We start from the raw sequence: 20,881 nt of genomic DNA, 5'->3' as shown, positions 1-20,881 counted from the left end.
AGCTCCTCTTCCTCCTCCTCCTCTTCCTCCTGCTCCTCCTCCTCTCTCGCTGCGGGGCCAGCGCCTTCCTCTCCCTCCCTCCTCGGTGGCCAGCCTCCCTCCTCTCCCTCCCTCCTCGGTGGCCAGCCTCCCCTCCTCTCCCTCCCTCCTCGGTGGCCAGCCTCCCCTCCTCTCCCTCCCTCCTCGGTGGCCAGCCTCCCTCCTCTTCCTCCCTCCTCGGTGGCCAGCCTCCCCTCCTCTCCCTCCCTCCTCGGTGGCCAGCCTCCCCTCCTCTTCCTCTCAGGAAGCTCGGTGGCCAGCCTCTCTGCCTCCAGAGGAGGCCATGGGCTGCAGCTTCCACAGCCACCTCCCCCCCGCACCCCCTCCCTTTTCCCGGCCCCCGCGGCTCCGGGGCCGGGTCGGGCAGGGGCGCCCTCCTTCTCCAGCCCTTACAAGGACAAATCTGCCGAGGGGAAAGAAAGTCAGGAATTCGGGGCCCTGACGTCAGCCCCCAGCGCTCCGGGCACTCTCAGCCCGGGAGACGGGGGGAGGGGGTGGGGAGGGATGGGACGGGATGGGATGGGGAGGGGGGGAAGGAAGGAAGGAGGGGAGAAGGCACCAACCAGCGGCGGCTCGGGCTCGGCTCGCCCGCCCAAGTTTCACTTTTTCGCCGGGGGTTTGCTCCCCGGCCTCGGGTGAGGTTCCCCGGGACTAAGTAGCTCGGATAGAGCGGGCGGAGGCCGGCGTGCACGGCAAGGTAAGGGCGGGCTGTGGCCGGGACGCACGGCCGGTGCCCAGGGGCGGCCGGGGCGCCGCGCCTGCCCGGGCTGGCCTGCCACGGACGGGGGCACGGCGGCGAGCGCTGCCCCCTGGAAGGCGGGGGACGGTGGGGGGAGGGGGAGCCCCGGGTGCCGCCCGGGCACCACCCCCTCCTCCGCTCCCCTCCCCCGCCGCCTCCTCCTCTTCCTCCTCCTCTCACCGCCGCTGCCGCCGTCTCTCGGGCCGCCTCCTCCCCGGCGAGGTATTGTTGCCAGCCCCAGCTCCCCCTTCCCCTCCGGTCTCTCCCCGTCCCCTCCCTCCCTCCCTCCGGCCGGCCCCCCCCCCCCCCACTCCCGTGCAGTCCGGGCCGCGCGGCTCCCGGGGCGAGGCCACCCCGGCCCGGCCGCCGCACCTGGGCCTCCGAGGCAGCCTTCGGCCCCCCGGCTCCTGTCCCCGGCCGGGGTGGCGGGTGGGGGAGCAGGATGGCTGCATTCCGGGAAGTTCGCTCCAGGGCCCGAGGGCTCCGGGGAGGGCAGGCTGGGCAGGGAAGGGTGGCTGCGTTCTGGGGTCCTTAGTGGGCGGGGCGGCTTTCTCCAGCGCTGTCTGGGCAGGACCTCGCCCATGCCCGAGGGCAGAGGAGGCTGCCCATGTGGACCTGGGTTCAAATCCTCACCCTGCTGTCGGCTCTCTCCGGCCTTGGTCTGGGGTCCCTTCAGTGTTGGATTCTGGTCCTTGCCTGTAAAATGCAGGGGTCGGGCTCGGTGTCTGTGATCGGGGACGGCTTCAGCCTGGGTCACATCTAAGATAAAGAAAGTCTGAGAATTCCAGCCTAGAACTCGGCTCTGGAGGGATGCCGGGTTCAGATCAGTCCTAGAACACCACCTAGGTTCCCTCTTGCCTTCCCTACTGTCCTCCCTTTTCCTCTGCCTGTTCTCCACCCCTTAATAAAACTAATTCACACTAAGGCATTAGTGACTCTGTGTGTCCTCTGCTCCTTGACATTTGCCCTTTCATGTTGGCTGATGAGTTTTTGGCTACAGTTAAATCAGAGAAGTGACTTGTGCTGGTTTTACTTCAGGGATCCTCAGCCAGACCCTTTGGGTAAGCACCACATCTGCTCAGTGGGTTTGTTCTCACCTCCTCTGTCCATAGCCAAAATTCACTCCTTCGGTGCATCGCTCTGGGTGCCTAGAAAAAAGGGACACATTTCTGCTGGACACTTCCGTTCCCCTCCCTCCTCTCACTGTGCACTTAGGGAACCTCTTTGGGGTCAGAGATCAACAAAAGACTTGAAAGAATCTAATTTGGGCCTTTATCCAGTCATTCCAATGGAACAGCTAACATATTCCATTGGCACTATAGATGGATAGAATCATGGCTTTCAGTTCTTGGGGAGCATATCCCCTAGTATACATTATTATCGAATCCTATTTGGGGTGTAGTTAAGATAGAAACATTCCTGGGGCAAGTCCTAGACCACCTCTAAATCTTTGACATCTAAGTTTCTTGAGCTTGAGTCTGGTGGCTACAATGACCCACTGTGAAGAGAAGTATGGGGGTGGGCGGTGCTTATTCACCTCTGGAATCTAGAATGTTCAAGATTGTGTCTGTGGGGGAGGGGCCCTATTCACTTCAGAGTCTAGGGTATTCATGAATGCATTCTAATATCCCCTACCTTCACTCTGGTCCTGGTCCTTCCCTAGATAGATGGCTTGGTGAGTTCAGTAGGTAAGAAAATTCATCCTCCTTACCAAGGGCCTGCAGCTGCTAGAAGTCTCAGAAAGGAAAGATCTCCTTGGACAGATCCAAAGTCCATTGCCTGGCCCATCCTCAATCAGCCAGTCCACAGGCATTTATTATCTACTCTGATGGGAGCTAGGGAAACTGGGACAGAAATGAAGCAATCCCTACCTGATCTCTGGGATCTGACTAAAAGATCTAAAAATTCCTCAGAACCTGGGATTTGTAAACTTGTGTTGTACACCCTTTTTGTGGTCTGGTGAAACTTATGGGCTCCTCAAAATAATACCTTTAGATGGAAAAAAATAAAATATATAGGATTGCAAAGGAAACCAGGAATAAAAAAAAAAAAAAAAAGGAAAGGTCACACCACAGGTTTCTGAGCCCTCCTGCAGGTGGGGGGAAAGGCAGAAGAAGCTGAGAGGAGGGCTGAGTTAGGCCATTGGTTTTTCAGGTGAGCTTTGAATGCAATGATACCCAGAGACAGTTGAGCAGCATGTACATTCCAGGTAATGGAAAGAGGCAGGTCAAAGGTAGGGAGGTGGGAGATGGTGTAGTGTGTATGAGGAAGAGTACAAGGCTAATTTGAGTGGCCTATAGAATGTGTGGAGGAGAAAAGCGGGAAAGGTTTGGGGGAGCAGTTGGGAAAGGCTTTAAATACCGGCTGGAGAAGCTGATTGTGATTCCTGGACTTAACAGGGAGCCTGGCTTAGTTGTTGAGAAATTGATGTCACCTCCATGATGATGAAGAATCTGAGAAAAATTCCAATGGAAAATTGAGAGTAGCAACGTTAGGGTTAATTTTTAAATGGTCAGCTTCAGTATTGTGCCAGTCCCTGTCCTCAAGAAGCTTATCATGGGGAGGAAGTGTTTATAAGCTGAGACTTTGGCCGCTTACATAAAACTGATTCCCAGAGTCTTTGAGGCTGGCCCCAGAGAGAAGATATATAAGTTTGAAACAATTTAGCAACGACGTAACACTGCCAACATGAATGTTTTATGCAAGAAGTCTACTATGTAGCATGTGAGGTCAGGCAGTGAGGTTTGTGGGCATCCAGAATGCCAGGGTTAGAGGTGGGAATTGAAGCCTAGGTGAAGGAGAGAAGTGGCACCACAGGTTGGGGTATAGCCTGAGCAAAGGTTTGGGACTGGGCAGGTGCTGGCTAGGCTGAAGGCAGAGAGAGGAGATTCCCGCTCGCCAGCACAGAGAATCCTAGGAGCAAAGCCACGGCAGATGAGGTTAAAAAGGTATGGTAAGTCCAGGTTCCAGAAGGATGGGAAAGCCCGACCCAGGAGACTGGCCTTCATCCTGCAGGCAATGGGGAACCTTGGGAGACTTTTGAGTTCTGCAGGAAAAGATGGAAATTGCGATTCAGGCCAATTGAGCTGGCAGCAGATGTCCCGGATGACTGGGCAAGGGGAGGAATTGAAGGTTGGTAACTCCAGAGGCTGTTGCAAACAATAGTTCAGTGTGGGGAGAAAGGGGCTAGGGCAGGGTGGACAATTCATTAACCATGTATATTTAGTGCTGGCACAAACTATGATTTTTGTGGTAGACTTAACTTTCTAATTATGTTTTGCTGAAGCTAAAAGTAACGTTCTTTTCCGTTCCCTTAGCAAGTGGAACTGAAGAAAGGAGAAATCCAATCACTTAGAATGGGTGGGAGGTGGCAGGACCATTATTACATGCATTAATAGCAGTTGTAAGAACAACAATTTAAGGAAATGAATATGTAGCCCTTTACAGATTGGCAGAATCCTGCCCTGGCCTGACCTAGGGGAATTTCCTCTCCTCGGGCCTCAGTTTCTTCACATGTAAAATAGGGGTGTGAGACTAGCTAGTCTTATATTAGAAGTGCTCCCTTCACCAGAAGGCAGAGATGTTGCAAGATTGCCAGATGAGGACACTGAGGCACGGACAGGTAAAGGGCCTAACCTGTCATGGCCCCCTGGCCAATACAGAATGAAGACTAGAATTCAAAACCAAGTGGACTCTGACTCCTGTCACTCAGTCCATCCCCACAGCACTGCTGACTTAACCTTTTGCCAATGGCTAATCAAGAAGTTAGATGCTATACAGCCACGGGAATGAAAAGCTGACCAGCCTCTCCCTTCCTCCTCCATGCCTCTGCCCTCTCATTTAATTCCTTCCATGGATGCAGAGAGAAGCCACTTGGGCCTTCACCTCCTACACTACTCTGGTTCATGGCTTCCCACTCATCTGGCAGAGAGGAGTCCATCACCCAAAGGGCTCGGGCCGCCCTCCCTATCTCTTGACATTGGGTGGAGACCAGTGGGGCAGGACCTGGAGGCTGCCTAGCCTCTGCCCAGAAGGCATGGTGGACCAAGTTTCCTTTTGGTTAAGACTTTCCTTTGATGGCCTCTTTATGCCTCTTCCTTTCCCAAAGGACTAATACAACAATGGAATCCATAGGTATTTCTAGTTGCTTTCTTCAGTATCCTGTTTCCTCTGGGTGGTGGGTAGGTCTGGGGTCAGACAGCAGAAGGCATATGTTTTGGCTGCCCCTGAGGGCTTGTGTGGGGGCAGAGGAAAGGGGAGAGTGAGGAGAGCTGCCAGGGCTGGCAGCCACGGCTCTGGGAGTGGGCTCGGATGCAGCCCCTTGGGCTGGCAATGCCCCCTGCTTCCGCCCCAGTTCTAACTTCAGCCTGCCATTCCAGACAGACTTCTCTATCTGCTGATTCAGGACATGACTTCCAAGTAGTTTTCTTTTTTCTTTAGAGAAAAAAAAAGGTATTTATGTATTCATTCATTCATTTTAAGCCTAAATACGAAACAAGAAAAGAAAAAAAACATTGTCATGCACACAGCAGAACATGACATGAAAGTCAATTTAACGCTTTTCTTTTAAACAAATATTGCTGCTAATTTCTCCTGACATCATTGACATTCCATGTGACTCTTCATCATCCCCCTCTCCCCAACACACACAAGCTTCCCTTATAACAAAGAAATGCACTGTGAAGCCAAACAAACCAATGCCTCGGCTGCGTCTGGCGAGGAAGGCCTCATTCCACTCCCATAGATCACCACCTCTGAGCCAAGAAGAGGAAAGCATGTTCTGCCCATTGGTGCCTCAGAGCCATGCCTTGTCCCTGCCTTGGGTACCTTTCAGAGGGCATTCAGTGTTTACTTCTGATCATTTTGTACAGGATGCTCCGGGTTTGGCTGTCTCCCTCCCTCTTTAGATGCTTCCTGACTTTTCTCCTCCCGGGATCACAGGATCTCAGCATCCCCGGATTTAGACTTGGAAGGAAGCTGCCTTAGAACTCTTCTAGCCCAAGTCCCTTGATTTACAGAGGCCCAGGAGGAGACACTTGTCTCTTTGGCCCAGTGTGTGAGGCCCTTCCCCTTCTGGCTCCTGCAAAAGCTCCTGTTGCTATCTCTGGCCCATTTTCCCTTCCACTCAGAGCCTTCCTTCCTCACCTCCAATGCCCTTCCAGGTTGAACCTGGATGCCTGAGGTGCCTCTGAGAAGCCTGGCTTGATTCTTGCAGTCTTTAGTGGTCTCTTCCTCCTCCAATTTTCTGGTCTTTGCTTTTGTGTGTGGAAACTGTGCCCTACTTCCTTCCCCCCCTCCTCCCCCCCCCCCATCCCTTCCACACCCCCCCCCAACCCCCCCCCCCCAGAATGTCTGCTCCTTGAAGGCAGGGCCTGTTCCATCATTGGGTCTGGCATGGGTCCTGGGCCCTGTGTTCCTTTGGAAATGTTCATCAGCAACTGAGAGGCAATGAGTCTGTGAATGGCCTCACCTGTTAAAATCATACATCTTCCAAGGCTTGGCTACAATCAAATGTGACATACTTTCCATGTCAAAGTGAGACGCTGCTGCATATTTGTTGGGGCTATGGAAACAATGTTAGGTTGGGAGTCAGAGGCCCTGGGCTTGAGTCCTGGCTGTGCTTCTTCCTAGAGGGTGACCGAGGCCCAACCACTCCCTACCCCATCCTTTGGTCTGAGGAGAGGATTGAATTCAGGGATCTCTGAGCGCCCTTTCTCTTGGGAACTTTGATCCTAGGAACCTGCTGCCATCTTTGAAGGCCTAGTACAGACCTGCAGTCTTTGTGAAGGGTTCCTTCCCTGGCCACCAAAAGTGGATGTGATCTCCCATGGTACGTAGGGGATGATCTCTTCTGCCTTCTGGTTTCTGGACATTCACATCTTAGCCCCTGATCCTGCTTTTAAACTTTGAAGGCAGGTAGGGAAGTGGCAAATGCTCCTTGCACAGGCCATGCCTAGGGTAGAAAACCCCTGTGGAATTCAGACAGCCCTTGGGCTTTGACCCTTTGTCCAGGGGGTCCAATGTCCAAGCTCAGTTTCCCAGTTCAGTCACTGACTGAAGCAAGATCTGGTCAGGGTCAGTCTGAAGTTTCTCAGAAGTCCTAAGTGGAGAATTAGCTCTGCCTTGAGACTCTCCCTTAGCGGGTGGTGAGGATGACTTCTGGAATGTTTGTGAGCTCAGCATACTGCAGGAATGCATGGCAGGCCTTCTTTTTAAGACTGTAATGAACTCTCCTTCTAATGAAATCCTATTGCTAGACTTCAGTAGGGTGTGGAGCAGTCAGTCAGTCAACAAGCTCTTATTATGTGTCGGGCCCTATATTAAGCCCTGGGGATACCAAGAAAGGAAAAAGCAATCCCTACCTCCCCCAAAGCTCCCAGTCTAATAGGGGAGACCCATGCAATGTTGTACAAACAAGGTCTAGACAAGACAAATGTAATCCCAGAGGGAAAGTGCTTAGCGCAGGTGCTTCATACTGAGGTGACATCAGCAGACCTCTGGAGGAGGGTATGACTTGAACTGAGTTTTGAAGAAAGCCAGGGAAGCCAGGAGGTGGAGATGAGGAAGGCAAGCCAGCCAGTGCAAAGACATGGGCATGGGAGATCTCAGCTGTGAAGAGGTGAAGGCGAAATGAGCCAATCATGGTAAAGGGCTTAGCACAGGATCTGGCACATGGTGCTGTATAAATGTCAGCCATTCTTGTTGATGTATAAAGACTGGAAAGGTAGGAAGGGGCCACACAGAAAGGGCTTGAAGACCAGAGTGTTTCATATGGTAATGGGATGTTGCCATTGAAGCCCACTGAGTAGGGAAATGCCATCAAGGTTGGCCAGCACTGTTGTTTGCGGTATAGCATCAGTAAGAAGGGAGGGCTTTCCAGCAGGCAGGAGGAAAACAGTGAAAAGCCCTGGATAGGAGAAGGGGGATGCTGCATGTGAGGGACACCGAGGCAGTCCGGATGGGCAGAGCCAGACTGTGCATGGAACGAACTAGACTGAAGGGAGCCACAAAGGCAGATTGGGGCCAGGCCATGAAAGGAATGGAAATGTCCAACCAAGAAGATTCCAGAGCCAACGAGGAGCCATTCACTGAGGAGGGCAGTGACAGGAAGGTTGGATGATGAAGTGGTTTCAGCTCCAGCTTCTCATGAATCCCTACTGAGGGCTTTATCATGCCTGAGCCAGAAGCACTCACTGTTGGATCTCTGAAAAAGACAAGGAGATGAAAGCCTCTCTTATGGAAAAACGGTTGCCCTGCCTGCCTTTTCATCTCTTCCTTATTCTTCTATCTCCGTCTCACATCTCTGCCAAGCTTCAGGTTGGGATTCGGATTTGGTGAGGGGGAAGGTTGCTGGGAGCAGATTTAGGCCATCAGAACCATCCCAGAGGGGAAGGGCTGCTTTGAGAGGAGAGAGTGAAGGTGTTCCTGTTCGCTGGAGGTCTCAGCAGAGGCTGCAGGTTTTAGAGACCTATCTTGTAGAGATGCAGCTTAGACTCACTGATGGTGGGCAGGGCTGCTAACTCTGCTAACTCTGACACTGCCATTGTGACTTGGTGTGAGTTCCATGCCCCAGGAAGACGTCAGCAGAGGCTTAGAATGTCAGTAATAGTCTTATAGGACCTTGGATTTAGACATGGAAAGGGACTGGTGGGTGTTGAGTCCAAACCCCCATTTTATAGATGACTAAACTGAGTCCCAGAGGGAAGACTAAGACTTGGACAGCCATGCCTGACTCTTGCTGCAGGGAAAGCTGACCCCAGGGATTACAGTCATTCTGATATTCTCTCCATTGGTTCAGATGGTCATTTGCCCTATGTTGGGTTATTTGCAGTGAGCAAGGTGGGCTGAGATCTCATCTCTTCCACTAACCAGTTGTATGGCCTTGGGAAAGTCCCTCTGCTCTCCATGCCTCAGTGTCCTCCCAAAGAGGGCTTTGGGGAAGGCATCCCCTAAGGCCTCTCCACCCCTAAATCCCCAGACCCTCTGAAGAGAGAGTCCACTCCATCAGGGCCCTTCTCCTTTCCCTGCCTCTCACGGTACCTGGTGGGCCTGGGCACCAGGCCTGCTGACTTTCCTGCTCACTCCTTGGTCTCCTTTGGGGTGTGCTTGCCTGCAGGGCTGGAGGGCTTGTGGCCCTTTATGAGCTGCAATCTTTAGCTGGGTCACGGGCAATCCCGCATCACCTGAGCATCATCCACCGTCCTCTGGAGCTGGGAGGGGCTACCTCCCTTCCTCCTCACAGTCACAAGCATCCAAGGGCCTTCAGGCACAGAGATTTTCTCGCTATCATTTTCCTTTTCTTTTTTTTATTCAATTTTCTTTTTTAATTAACAAAACCATCTAATTCCTCTCCCTCATTTGAAGAAGAGAAAAATAAAACTCAGAACAAATAAGTAGATTTAATTCCAGCGTTGGCCATGTTTATGTGTGAGACATATATGTAAGTGTGTGTGTGTGTGTGTGTGTGTGTACATACACGTCTGCATCTGTCTGTCCCTAGTCAGGTCTCATTCTGTCCTGTGAGTTTGTCCCCTCTCTTAAGGAGGTGGGGAGCCCCTGGCATTTTCCCAGTGAATCTTCACTTCAGTCAAATGAAATGGGCCAGAATGCAAAGAGAAGGTAAAGCCATATCCCTGCATTGTGCTTGAGTAGGAGATAGGACCGGGCCCTCCTAAGAGTAGACAGACCAGGCCTTGCCCAGCCTGTTAACCCTCCTAATTATTATTCATAGGTAAATCCTTGGGGTTTGGTGGTGTCCTGCCTAAAAGGCAGATACAGGTTATGATGTTTAGAGGGTGCTCACCTTATTGAAGGTGGAATTTCTATCCGAGGCTTGATTGTGGAGGTTAAATATTCAGGTGCATGGGAAATAGAAGGTATATCTCCTTGCCCACCTGCTCACAGTGCTTTGGGAGTCACTAGAGAAAGCAAAGTTGAAGAAGTTTGGTGGGGTTGGAGAGGGGGAGGGAGGAAGGAGAAGAAAGAGAGAAAGAGGGAAGGAGAAAAATTGAGAGGAGAAGAAAGGGAGAAGAGAGGGGGGAGGGAGGAGAGAAAGCAGAGAGGGGAGACACAGAGAGAGAGAGAGGGAGGGAAGGAGAGGGAGAGGTCTGTGGGTCTGTGCCTCACCTCAGAAACTCTCTCCTTTGCCACCCTCAGCCTTTTTTTTTTCCTCCTGAGTTCTCTGTATGCTTATGTACAGAATTTCCACCAGGGGCTTTGGAAGTTCTGTCAGAGTTAGTGGCGGGGGGTCTTGGGACCATCCAGCATCACTCATCCATAAGAGGAATCCTCATAAAATGTCCAGAACAAAAGTGACCATCTTGGCTCTGCTTGAAGACTTCCAAGGACAGGGAGTTCACTATCTGTAGAGGGACATTGTTGCTGGTATAAAGCCCAAATGTGCTTCTTTCCATCTTCCCTGCTCTGCCCGTCTTCCACATGTCAAGTCTTCACATAGCTGAGGACTTCCCTCCCCCTTCCCCTTCCCCCTTCCCCCAGTCTTTTCTTCTCTAGGTAAAACATCCCCAGTCATTTCAGCTCCTTCCTGTATGCAGTGCTCTCTCAGCCCTTCTCCATCCCATTGCCGTCCCTAAAAACTCCCTGGCTTTTCAATTTCCTGTCCTTCATGACTCCTTAATGAACACCGTGCTCCTGATGAGGTCTGACTGGCACAGACCCTTCCTATTCCAGGGAGTGCAGCCTCCCCTTAATGCTGCCCAAGGCTCCCACTTAACACTGGTGATTCATTGAGCTGGAGTCCACACCCCCCTCCAAGATCTTTTCAATCTCTACTCTCCAGGCTTGTCCCCTTTCATACATATAAAATGATGAACTTGATTTTTCCCTGTGCAAACCTTTAGACTTAGCCATGACAAGTTTACAGCTGAAGTTGCTTCTGGCAAGGGGGCAGGCATAATTCCACATTATGGAATGGACAGAGCATTGCAGGTGGTGGTGGGGGACCAGGAAGTCTGGGTTCAAATCCTGGCTTGACATGTACTAGCTGTGACCATAAGCACATTACCCAACCTCTCCATTCCATGGTGCCCTCATTGGAAAAATGGGGACAATAATATCTAATTCTACCTGTCTTGCAGTCTTCTAGTGGGGAAAACCAAAGTATGACATGAACATAATTGATTATTTGGACCTAATTCCTCCAAGCATATGGGATCATAGCGGGATGGCCCTCTCCACCATCAACACAGGAGCTGCTCCTTTATGACTTGGCAGATGGGCTCTGAGAGTAGCCGTGGTCTGATCTAATTATAAGCACCTACTATGCATGAGGCAGAGTGACTGAACCAAGGCCCTTCGCTTTTCTCAGGGTCCCAGATCACTGTCTGAAGCTGTAAATTGTACAGAAGGGGCCAATCTCTGTTGGTAGAAAGAGTTTCTTCATTGGGAAAGACAAAGGGATGGGGGGAGGATATGTAGGGCCCTGAGCCAGGCTCTGGGATGCAATCAATCAACCAGTCAATCAGCAAACACTTATTAAGTGCCAGTTGTGTGATGGCCACTGTGCTGTGTCTCTGAGGGATACAGAGAGGAAAGGGAGGCGGCTGCTATCTATGAGGGGAGCCACTATGCAGATAGAGATGTGTGCTGGCTCATTGAGAGGAGAAATCAGTCCTGGAAGAGGGGCCAGCCCAGCTCTGCTTTTAAGGAAGGAAGGGATTCATTCCATCAGGAGGAGGTGAGCAGGTAGGGGATTCCCCATGAGGGGTTGGGGGGCCATTTTCAAAGACTCAGAGATGGGGGGTGCCAATGAGCCTTTCCAAACTTGGCTGAGTTGGTGCAGAGAAGCAGGCTTTGCCCAGACCTGTAAGAGAATCATCTCAGCTCTGGAGATCCTGTGAAAACTTGTGCTTCCGCAGCCTGTTAGGAATCCAGGCCGGGCACGCTTTGTGCTCCCTGCCGGCAGACAACAGTGGAAGACACCAGAGGATACCGATGTTTGTCTTTGGTTGCTCAAAGAAAGCCGGGAAGTAGGGTCCCTGGGTCAGGCGCATGCCCTCTTCCTCCCCACCCCTCTTCTTATGCTCCATTTTAGCCTCTTTTTGGATCAAGAAGTGGTTGGTGGTGCACCCAAGAGAGTCAGGATGACTCATCTTCCTAAATTCAAATCTGGCCTCAGACACTTAGTAGCTGTGTGACCCTGGGCAAGTCACTTAACTCAGTTTGCCTCAGTTTCCTCATCAATAAAATGAGTTGGAGAAGGGAATGGCAAACCACTCTAGCATCTTTGCCAAGAAAATCCCAAAGTGGGTCATGGAAAATCAGACATGAGTGAAATGACTGACCAACACCACGTCAATAAATGGCAGGGAATGGATTGCTTGAGTAGATGGAGGGGTCAGCCTTGGTAAGCACTGAGACCACCTTGTTCTTTGAGGGGGTGAAGGAGTAGAGAAAGACAGAAGGCATCCGAGTGCTAGGAGGTGAGGCCTCCAGAAGAGTGACCTCCATTCTTTCTGTAAAGTAGGAGGTAAGTTCTTAGGTGAGAAAGTAGAGAGGGGGAGCCATAGTGTGTTTGAGGAGGGATGAGAAGGTCTGGAAGAGCCTTGGTGGAGAGGGAGAGAGGGTGTGATGTGGGAGGCCCACTGGGATTGCCCGGTGTTGCCTGAATATCAGATGGATTTGAGAGGAGAGATTCCAGAATGATAAGGTCCATGCAGGAATGAGTCAGCTCTCTTGCAGGATCTAACTGTTGATGGGATATTTTATGGGGAAAAGACCTGAAGCCCCACAGGATATCAGTGGTCATAGGTCATGGATCACAGGTCTAAAGCTGTTAGCGAACTTAGAAATCCTCTCATCTAATATCCTCATTTTACATGTAGGGAAACTGAGGCTGTGACTTGCCTGAGACCACTGCAGTAGAAGAGTCAAAGGCAGGATATGGAGCCAGGTCCTGTGACCCCAAAGCCAGCATTTTTTTTCTGCTAGATTTCTTACCTCTGTCTTCTAACTCAGAGTCTGAACCATTTTCTGGTCTTAATGTGATGCACTGTGAATTGGAGGAACCCTATTGCAGGCTTCATTCATTCTCTTCTGAGGATCAGTCTGTGAATGCAGACTGGAATCACAGTGTGCTGGGAGGAATCAACGAGAGCTGGAGGTCTGAGAACATCTTCTGTTACCCATAATTCCTTACTGATTCAGACACTTGCCACCACCTGTGCACCCCAGAGTGGGTAAGCAATCCCAGGAAATCCTGTGGATGAGCCAAGGCTCAAGCTCACCTTTGTGAGGTCCCTGGGCCCAGGGCTCACTTAATCATTGAAATCTTTGGGGCTTGTTTCCAGATAAGAGGACAAATTGTTTCCAAGGCTGTTTGCAGCCATCTTTCTATGCCTCCACCAGGCAGATCGCAAAGGTGCCTTGGCTAGGTCTGTGAGCTCATTGTGGGGAGCTCTCTTCCGTGATTCATCGACGGGATCGTCTGCCCCTCAGCCCTACTCCTCCTTCCATCAGTCCCTCTTGGCCAGGCTGGGAATGGGGGGTCAAGAAGGGTAGCAAACACGCCAAGAGTCCTTTGATACCGCTACCAATGGGTCCCATGGGCCACACGTAGGTTTTCTCTCACTTTCCCTCATCTTTTGTTTCCATGGTACATTTTTCCAACACTGACCTTTGCTCCTTATGGTCAGTGCTTTGGTTGTAACATGTTGCAGTCTGCTTCCACCCACCATGCACCTTTCCAGTGGCATTTAGGGAGCCCTGCCTCATCGCATCCTGCATCTCAGGAGCCATCCACAGATTGTCAGTAGAAGAAAGTTAGTGTTAAAAAAAGACACAGGCTTTTGTTTCAGAGAAAGATTCTGGGCATTAAACAGAAACAGCAATACTTAGGCATTTGTCAGTTGGGTCTAGTTGACTGTCTAAGCCATATGTGATAGCCAGTAGCTTATGGTATGACAGATAAATTAAATTGATACAAATACATTTCTTTAAAAGTAATCTTTAATTCATACTATTTGCTAATTCAGAATGTCCATACAATTGCTTTCTACCCAAAGCCTTTCCTGAGCTCACCAGCTGCTAGGGCACTCCTACACACCAACTGTGGTTTTTACCTTGTGTTTATCTTGTATAGATTTTAAATGTGATTATTTGGGTAAATCCTGGTTTGCTAAAAGAAGATAGGAAATGTTTTCTTTTTTCTTGGTTTAGTCCAATACCTGACAAATAAGTAATGGATGCTTTTTGGTTGGATTCTTGTAAGACATATCATAGATATATGTAGATATAGGTGCATGTGTACATTTACATAAATACACATGTGAATGGAGAGGAAACATGCATGAATGTATATATGCATGTGTGTATGTATGCATGCATACATATGTGTGTATATGTATATGTTTATATATGTGTGAATGTGGGGAGACAGAGACAGAGGGAGAGGGGGAGAGAGAGAGAGAGAGAGTTCAGAACTTTAAACTAGCTACCTGCTTCTTGGCTGAGTTCCATTTTGAACACCTCTTTAAGCAGGTTTCTTCTCCTCCTCCCCCCCACCCCAATGAGTTCCTTATTTGTGCAAAGCCCCTCTGACCTCTCTTTCCAGCTGAGACAGCTCTCATCTAAGTCACTGTCTAATCAGCTGGTGCAGTGGTTACTCTTTATCTCTGCAAAAGCGGGTGCTGGAAGCAGCCCTCCCCATCTCCCCCTCTAGTTGGGTCAGAATGAAATGCAGACTATAGATATTGGGCTATGATGCCGCTAGGCTGGGGCATTGATTGATTTCTGGTGGCTCACTCAGCTTGCTTGTTGGCTTGATAAGAGAGATTGTGCATCTCCCAACAGCCTTGTATAAAAACCAGTACATTAAGAAGGCTAATCTCCATCAGCTCATATTTGCCTAGTGCTTTCCTGGGTTAACAGAATGGAACATTGCATCTGCAGTAGGGCTCTCTCTAGAAAACAGTAGAGGTGATTCCTCATTCCATTGCTGCAGCCTCTACTGGAATTTTTCTTAGTGACAAATGCTTATTTTTTAATTGAAAGCAAATTCAGGCCACTCTTGTTCTAAGAATGTTTGTCAATGTTTTCAGTGCTCTTCAAGATTGGAGACATCCTAGAAGTTAGCAAAACTAGGTGGGGGGAGTTATAAAAATGCCCTAAATAATGCGGCTCCGGGGAATGGGGAAAGTGAGTTATGGCTGTCTTCTAGGTTTTCTAGTATCCGATAAACTTTCTAGAGACAGGTGGCAAATAGAGTGAGGAAGGCGTAGATCCAAATCCCATGTCCAACATTTACTAGAATGGACCTCAGCAGCAGTGTCACTGTGGGCGAGCTGTGTGACCTTAACTTCGGCTTCCTCATCTGAACAATGGGAATGATGAACCCCCAGGTTTGCTGAGCCTCAGGTTCCTGATCTGTAAAATGCATACAGTGGTACCTGATAGTCACAGTAGTGGACCTCTGGTTGAGAGGGGCCTCAGCGGTCACCTGGGCCAGCTTGTGCCTGGAAGGAATCTTGGTTATAACATGCCCTGGTGAGGGTGTACCCGCCATCTCTCAGGGCAGTCCATATAATTTTGGGGGCAATTCTAATTCTTAGGAAATTCTTTTAGATCTCTTTGAACTTCATAGCATTTTTCCTGGCTCTATCTGGGGCTGAACAGAGCAAGCTGAGTCCCTCTTTCCTCTCCTAGCCTTCAAGTACTTGGAGCAGCTGTGATGCTCCCCTGAGTTTGTTTCTTTAGATCAGACACCCCCAGGTCCTTCAGCCAGTCCTCATGCCTGCCTAGGGTTGTAGCTCAGTCTCCTCATCTTTAAAATGGGTCCAATGAGACCCCTAGCCCTTATTTTGCAGGATTGTTATGAAGCTTGAAAGAGATGTTTGTGAAACTTTTACAAACCTTATAGCATTATTGGGCAGCTATTATTATCACCATCATCATTATTGATAGTGATGATGATGATGATGGTGATGATGGAAACTTTTTTTTTTTTAAGACAAGCCTAGGGGCGGCTAGGTGGTGCAGTGAATAGAGCACTGGCCCTGGAGTCAGGAGGACCTGAGTTCAAATGTGACCTCTGACACTTAACACAAAGCTAGCTGTGTCACTTAGGCCCAATTGCCTTACCTTCCCCCTTCCAAAAAAAAAGCCAAAAAAAAAAAAAGACAAGCTCAGATTGGTGAATCCTTTCTGAAGGTGAATATTGTCTCCCTTGACTTTGAGGTCCATCCTAAGCATTCTCTGGAGGGAAAGAGGTGAACCAGATAGTCCTGGCTGCTCTAACCTGGTACAGAGAACTGCTGAGACAGGACCTTTCACCTCCCATTCTGTTCATTTCTGGACAACCCCCACATGCCCATCAGTCAGTCCATCCACCACTGTTTCTGGCTCATGTTTTTAGTGATGTAGGGGAGCAGAGGTGACAGATTTTGTTTTCAAAGGAAATCCTCCATTTTTGTTTAATAAGGCAGTTATCAGAAGGTAATAAAGTCTCAGCTCACATGCCCAAGTGTCTTATGGAAGGATCTTTCAAATTCTTTAAAATCCAGCTTTAAAATCAGTTAGCAGCACCCTGGCTCTCACTGGCTGAGTGAGATTTAATAGAACTCCTGTTAAACATTTATTGCTTATTTAATTCAAAATTAACTTAATCACCACAGTTGGTAACAACCACTGAGTATTTAATTAACATTCAGCAAACTACCTTATTAAGTCTAAATTGGATCCAGGCTGGTCTTGTTTATCCCCTTTGGTTTGCAAACACTGGTTTCTTCACCTCCCACCCCAAAAGACCTTGGGTGTTCCCAGGAAACACTGCAGAGAGCAGCCTGGGCGGCCTCTTCTGGTCAGTTTTCCTTTGTCCTCTGGACACTGTGACAAGAGGTAGGGGCAGAGCAGGTTGAAAAGGTGGGTAGAACTATCAGGTGGGTGCTGACTGGCGTAGCAGTGATTTCCAATTGACTGTGATAAGTATTTGTAGCCCACGTGTAAGGTATATCTGGTGGGGTCCAGGTGGTCAGAAACAGGGTCTAGCAACTTTCTAGGCACCATTCAACCTAAAGTGTTTGGTGGCTAGTGTCTCAGTAGTTGTCCCTTCTGCAGGGGGTCGAGGGCAGGCTGGTGCTCACCTTCCTTTTGAGGACTGGTTATCAGTGGGGGACCATCCCAGGTTTCCTCCTACACCTGACACAGCATTGGCAGAAAGATCAGGAAGGTGAAGAAGAGCCTTGGGTCTGGTTGACTTGTGGGAGCCGAGGGAGAACTGTTAGGCCTTGCTTCTATTCTGACTTTGTGAAATAGTGTCCATAGGCTTGATGTAAACATTTCCATTGGACAGCTGTCTCCCTCATCCCCCCGCCCTTTCCTCCCTTTTCTGTACTCCAATGATACTGCCCTCCTCACTTTTCCTTCCATAAGATGCTCCATCTCCAGACCCCAGGCATTCGCATAAAATTGATTCCACAAACCTTTGGTACCACTTGGGAAACAGGGAATTTCAAGAAACAAGAAAAATACACATATTTGATCTATCTTTTCATCTGAGATTTGACTAAAAGGTCCAAAGGGGCATTGACATTCGTCTTTTTTTGGAGGGCCGGTGATTGCTTACTATAGCCCATATTTAATTAATATGAAATGCATTGATTACCATGAGCTGTCTATCTAGTTGTCTTTTCTGTGCTGGTAATGCCATGCAATTCCAACTTCTTCTGATCACTCAGCTCTCTTTTCATGATATTGTAGAGGACAGAGGTCTGGTTGGGGATTAGGAAGATTTGGGTTTGAATCCTGACTCTTCCATTTATTACCTCTGTACCACTAAGCAAGGCACTTATCTTAGTTGACTTAAAAGACTGATATTCTCCAAAGTTCCTTGATGATTTCTTTATAATCTTAGATTCACAGGATTTTAAAGCTGACAAGGATCCACACTTAGCCTAATGCCTCATTTTATAGAGCAAGAAAGAGAGGCTCAGAAAGGCAGGAATTTTGTCCAGGAGGGAGGCAGAGCAGGAAGAAGCTAGTCATATGGCACCTACTATGTGCCTGTAGACTTTATGAGGATTATCTCCTTTGAGCCTTTCGGGGTCAGAAAGCTAGTACTCGAAGAGCTGGGATGTCACAGAGATTGTCCAGGTTCCCACTCTGGACTTTTCCCTGTCACCTCTTTGACTCAGTAGGCTTCCAACTTATTTATGAGTAGTGAGTAGTGATAAAAGCCAGTCCAATCCCACTTCCCAGGCATAAAAGTTGACCCAGAGCCTCAGCATGGACTTCTAGGTTCATACTGACCAGTCCTTCGGGTTGAGGAGAATGACCAGAGTAGAAATCCCTGGTGATCTTGCTTCACAGCCTCCAGAGTAGGCTCCATATTGTCTCTCTCCGTTCGAGGCACAGGGATTCCAAAAAAGGTCATCTTGGCAGAAGCAGACTCAACAGCGTAGCCTGGAGACTTTGTGTACCCCAAGAATACCAACAGCACAGGATGGTGTCACGTGAGACATTCTGCGAACCATAGCAGGTTCCAGCATTAAGTTCAGCCCAACAGTGAATGAAAAGACATTTGTTAAGGGCTGGGTATATGCCTAGCATTGTGCTAAATTACCAAAGCAAGAGACAATTCCTGCCCTTCTACAACTTTCTTTTTAATGAGGAGGGGAGTTTGGGTTTGAGGAGAGAGCTAGATCCAGCCCCAAACACTGATTCTCTGTCTACTGTGTCCAAAGCCCTTTGCTGGATACTCACCATCCTGAAGTAAGACACATCATACCATGCAAATGTCAGCTAGAATCACAATGTTCAAAGAAGGGGTGACAAGCAGAGGAAAGGGAAGCAAACCCCAAGGCCCCCGAGAAGGGCTGTGACATTTTGTTGACCTTCACTGAGGAGTCTGAGGAGTGACTCCAATCATCTTCCTAAGGCTTACGTTTCCTGTACTTGGGGTTAAAAATAATTCCAACCTTTCCTTGCTGGCAGCTTGTCCTTTGGATGTTGGGTGCCTGCCTCTGGACGTAAGCCTTGTCCTGCCTGAACACCCACACTCCCAGTCACTTTGAAAAGCTTCACTGGGGAGAAGATGGATTTCTGGGGTGGGAGATGAATCCTTAAAATAAAATGGTTCTCGGTACCAACTGGGAAGATTTGGTGGGTTATTTTTCCAGTACAGGGAGTGCAGAGACATTTTTCCATTGACATTCTTTCCTTTGGGTCACCTGTGGGTTTTTGGCTAGGATCCGAGAGCAGGCTGGCCATGCAGCCTCTGAGGGCCACCGGGGGAGGGGGGGACGGCACAAGTTGTCGCCTTATCCGCCCTTGGCCCATTGGCCCACAGCTGTCTGAAGCCATGGGTTTTAGTCCCACTTCGGGGGAACTTTGGACTCTTGGACGTTTTTTCTTGTGAAGCAGCTCTACTTCTCATCTGTCTTCTCCGTTCTGTTTTCTCAACTATCTGTCTGAATGGGTACACCTAGCTTTCCTCTGCACTGCTGTTGTGTTTCAGTCATGTCTGTCTCTCCCTGATCCTATTTGGGGTTTCCCAGCAAAGATACGGGAGCAGTTTTGCCATTTCCTTCTCTAGCTCATCTTACAGGTGAGGAAACTGAGGCAAACATGATTAAGTGACTTGCCTGGGTCCCACAGCTAGGAAGTATCTGAGGCCACATTTGAACTCGGGTCCTCCTGCAGCACCTGGCTGCCCTTGCCTACCAATTTCTTCAATTTAAAAAGCCTATTTGCTTAGGGTTATGTGGCCCTGGGAAGATACATCCTTACCAACTCTCCTTAGGTGCTCTCCTGTGATAGCTTATATTTTAAGGTAACCTCTTGAAAGGGGAGGCAGTGTGGTTTAATGGAAAGGAGCAAGCCTTAAAGTCTGGGTTCAAATTCTACCTTTGCCACTTAATAATAGGCTTCTAGAGAAATCACTTAACCTTTCTGGGAACTCATTTAAATAAGAGGGTTGGACTGAGCCCAATCTAGGCCGTTTTTTAGATCTCATTCTCATTTCCATACCATCTTCAGAAGGAGGGTCACTTTTCTAAATCTGCTTGATTTCCAGTGGCTAGAAGGAAAGACATGGCACCTCTGTCCTTCCATACAGTTTTTGGTTTCCTGCCTAAGACCTTATGATTTAAAAGTTAACAAGCCCTTGTAGGAACCATGATGGTGGCCCATTACCACTGGGATGCCTGAGAGATGTTCTAGGACAGTCTTTAACATTGAGGTCCAATGCCAGGTCTCTCTAAATGCTCTTAGGGTCCTGGTCTTTGTGGTGTTTGGACATCCTAGCTGGGGAATAGGGAGATGGTTGACAAAATCTTGCCCTCCCTCTCCCAAAGGAGATCCCTGGCATGGTCATAGAGAGTATTTTGGGTGAAGAGTTCTTCTGGACTAGGAAGAGCCGGCGTTGACATGGGTGATGCAGAAAAGCGGGTTGAGACTGATTTGTCATTAAAAACAACAACAAAAAAACTCTAGGTGTGGACTCTGCTGAGAAGTGCTTGACAGTAGGTAAGGTGTATGCCCAGGCCTCTGGGTCTTTCCACCAGAGATCCACAGTGGGAGGACCTTGGGGACCCTTTGAACTCTGCTGTCCTAAACCCTACAACTTGGGATAAAAGAAACCAGGATTTTCTTCCTGGCAATTTCCCCTTCTCTTATCAGCCCTGGGGTAGTTTGCCGTTCTTGTGTGAAAGGGCTGTGTAGTTAATTCTGAGTAATTCTGGGGGTGTGGCCATAGGCTGTGTATGCTGGATAAAGAGCTGACCTTGGTGTCTGGGGAAAGTTCAAGCCCTACCTCAGGCAAGTGGGTGTGTGACCACAAGTGAGTGTGTGAGCCTTAGTTTTTTAATAAGTAAAATAGGCTAATACTTCAAAGGGTGATGGTGAGAAGCTCATGAGATCATGGATTCTTCTTAGTCTGGCTCCATCTCATTTAATGTATGGAAATTCCCCTCCCTAATTCCATTGGCTGAGCTGCATGTGGTCTATAAGAACTTACTGTTGTGGCTGCCTGGGGCTGAGCCAGGGGTACGAGGGCACTGGAGGCTGATGGGGACACCACTTGGGAACAGCTCTGTGCAAACCAGACATTGATGGTGTTGAGGCAGGACCTCCTGACTCCGAGAGGAATAG

The 20,881-nt window shown here is 49.2% G+C and overlaps 1 protein-coding gene and 1 long non-coding RNA gene across 13 annotated transcripts in view; one reads left to right on the top strand and one right to left on the bottom strand.

Annotated features, from left to right (window-relative positions):
- Nucleotides 1-741, bottom strand: part of LOC138157661 (uncharacterized) — a 3,549-nt gene extending 2,808 nt beyond the window's left edge. Inside the window, exon 1 of the long non-coding RNA XR_011167429.1 lies at nt 603-741. This is a non-coding gene — a long non-coding RNA (uncharacterized lncRNA). The remainder of the gene's footprint in view (nt 1-602) is intronic.
- LPP (LIM domain containing preferred translocation partner in lipoma) overlaps nt 1-20,881 on the top strand; it is a 704,807-nt gene that overhangs the window by 456 nt on the left and 683,470 nt on the right. For 7 of the 12 annotated variants that reach the window (XM_069083316.1, XM_069083323.1, XM_069083322.1 and 4 more), the window contains exon 1: nt 598-736. The exons of 1 other annotated variant lie outside the window; for it this stretch is intronic. The gene's annotated coding sequence lies outside the window, so the exon portion shown is untranslated. Of the gene's footprint in view, nt 1-540; nt 737-902; nt 1,001-20,881 lie in introns of those variants that run through there. 4 more of the 12 variants (XM_069083330.1, XM_069083328.1, XM_069083326.1 and 1 more) reach the window with 3 other exon arrangements.

Source organism: Petaurus breviceps, unplaced genomic scaffold (assembly GCF_028583685.1).
Source record: "Petaurus breviceps papuanus isolate PSGF00001 unplaced genomic scaffold, PetGlider_PUasm1.0 173, whole genome shotgun sequence".
Classification (NCBI taxonomy): domain Eukaryota; kingdom Metazoa; phylum Chordata; class Mammalia; order Diprotodontia; family Petauridae; genus Petaurus; species Petaurus breviceps.
Note: the sequence above shows the minus strand (reverse complement) of the source record. Positions and strands in the feature narration are given on the sequence as shown.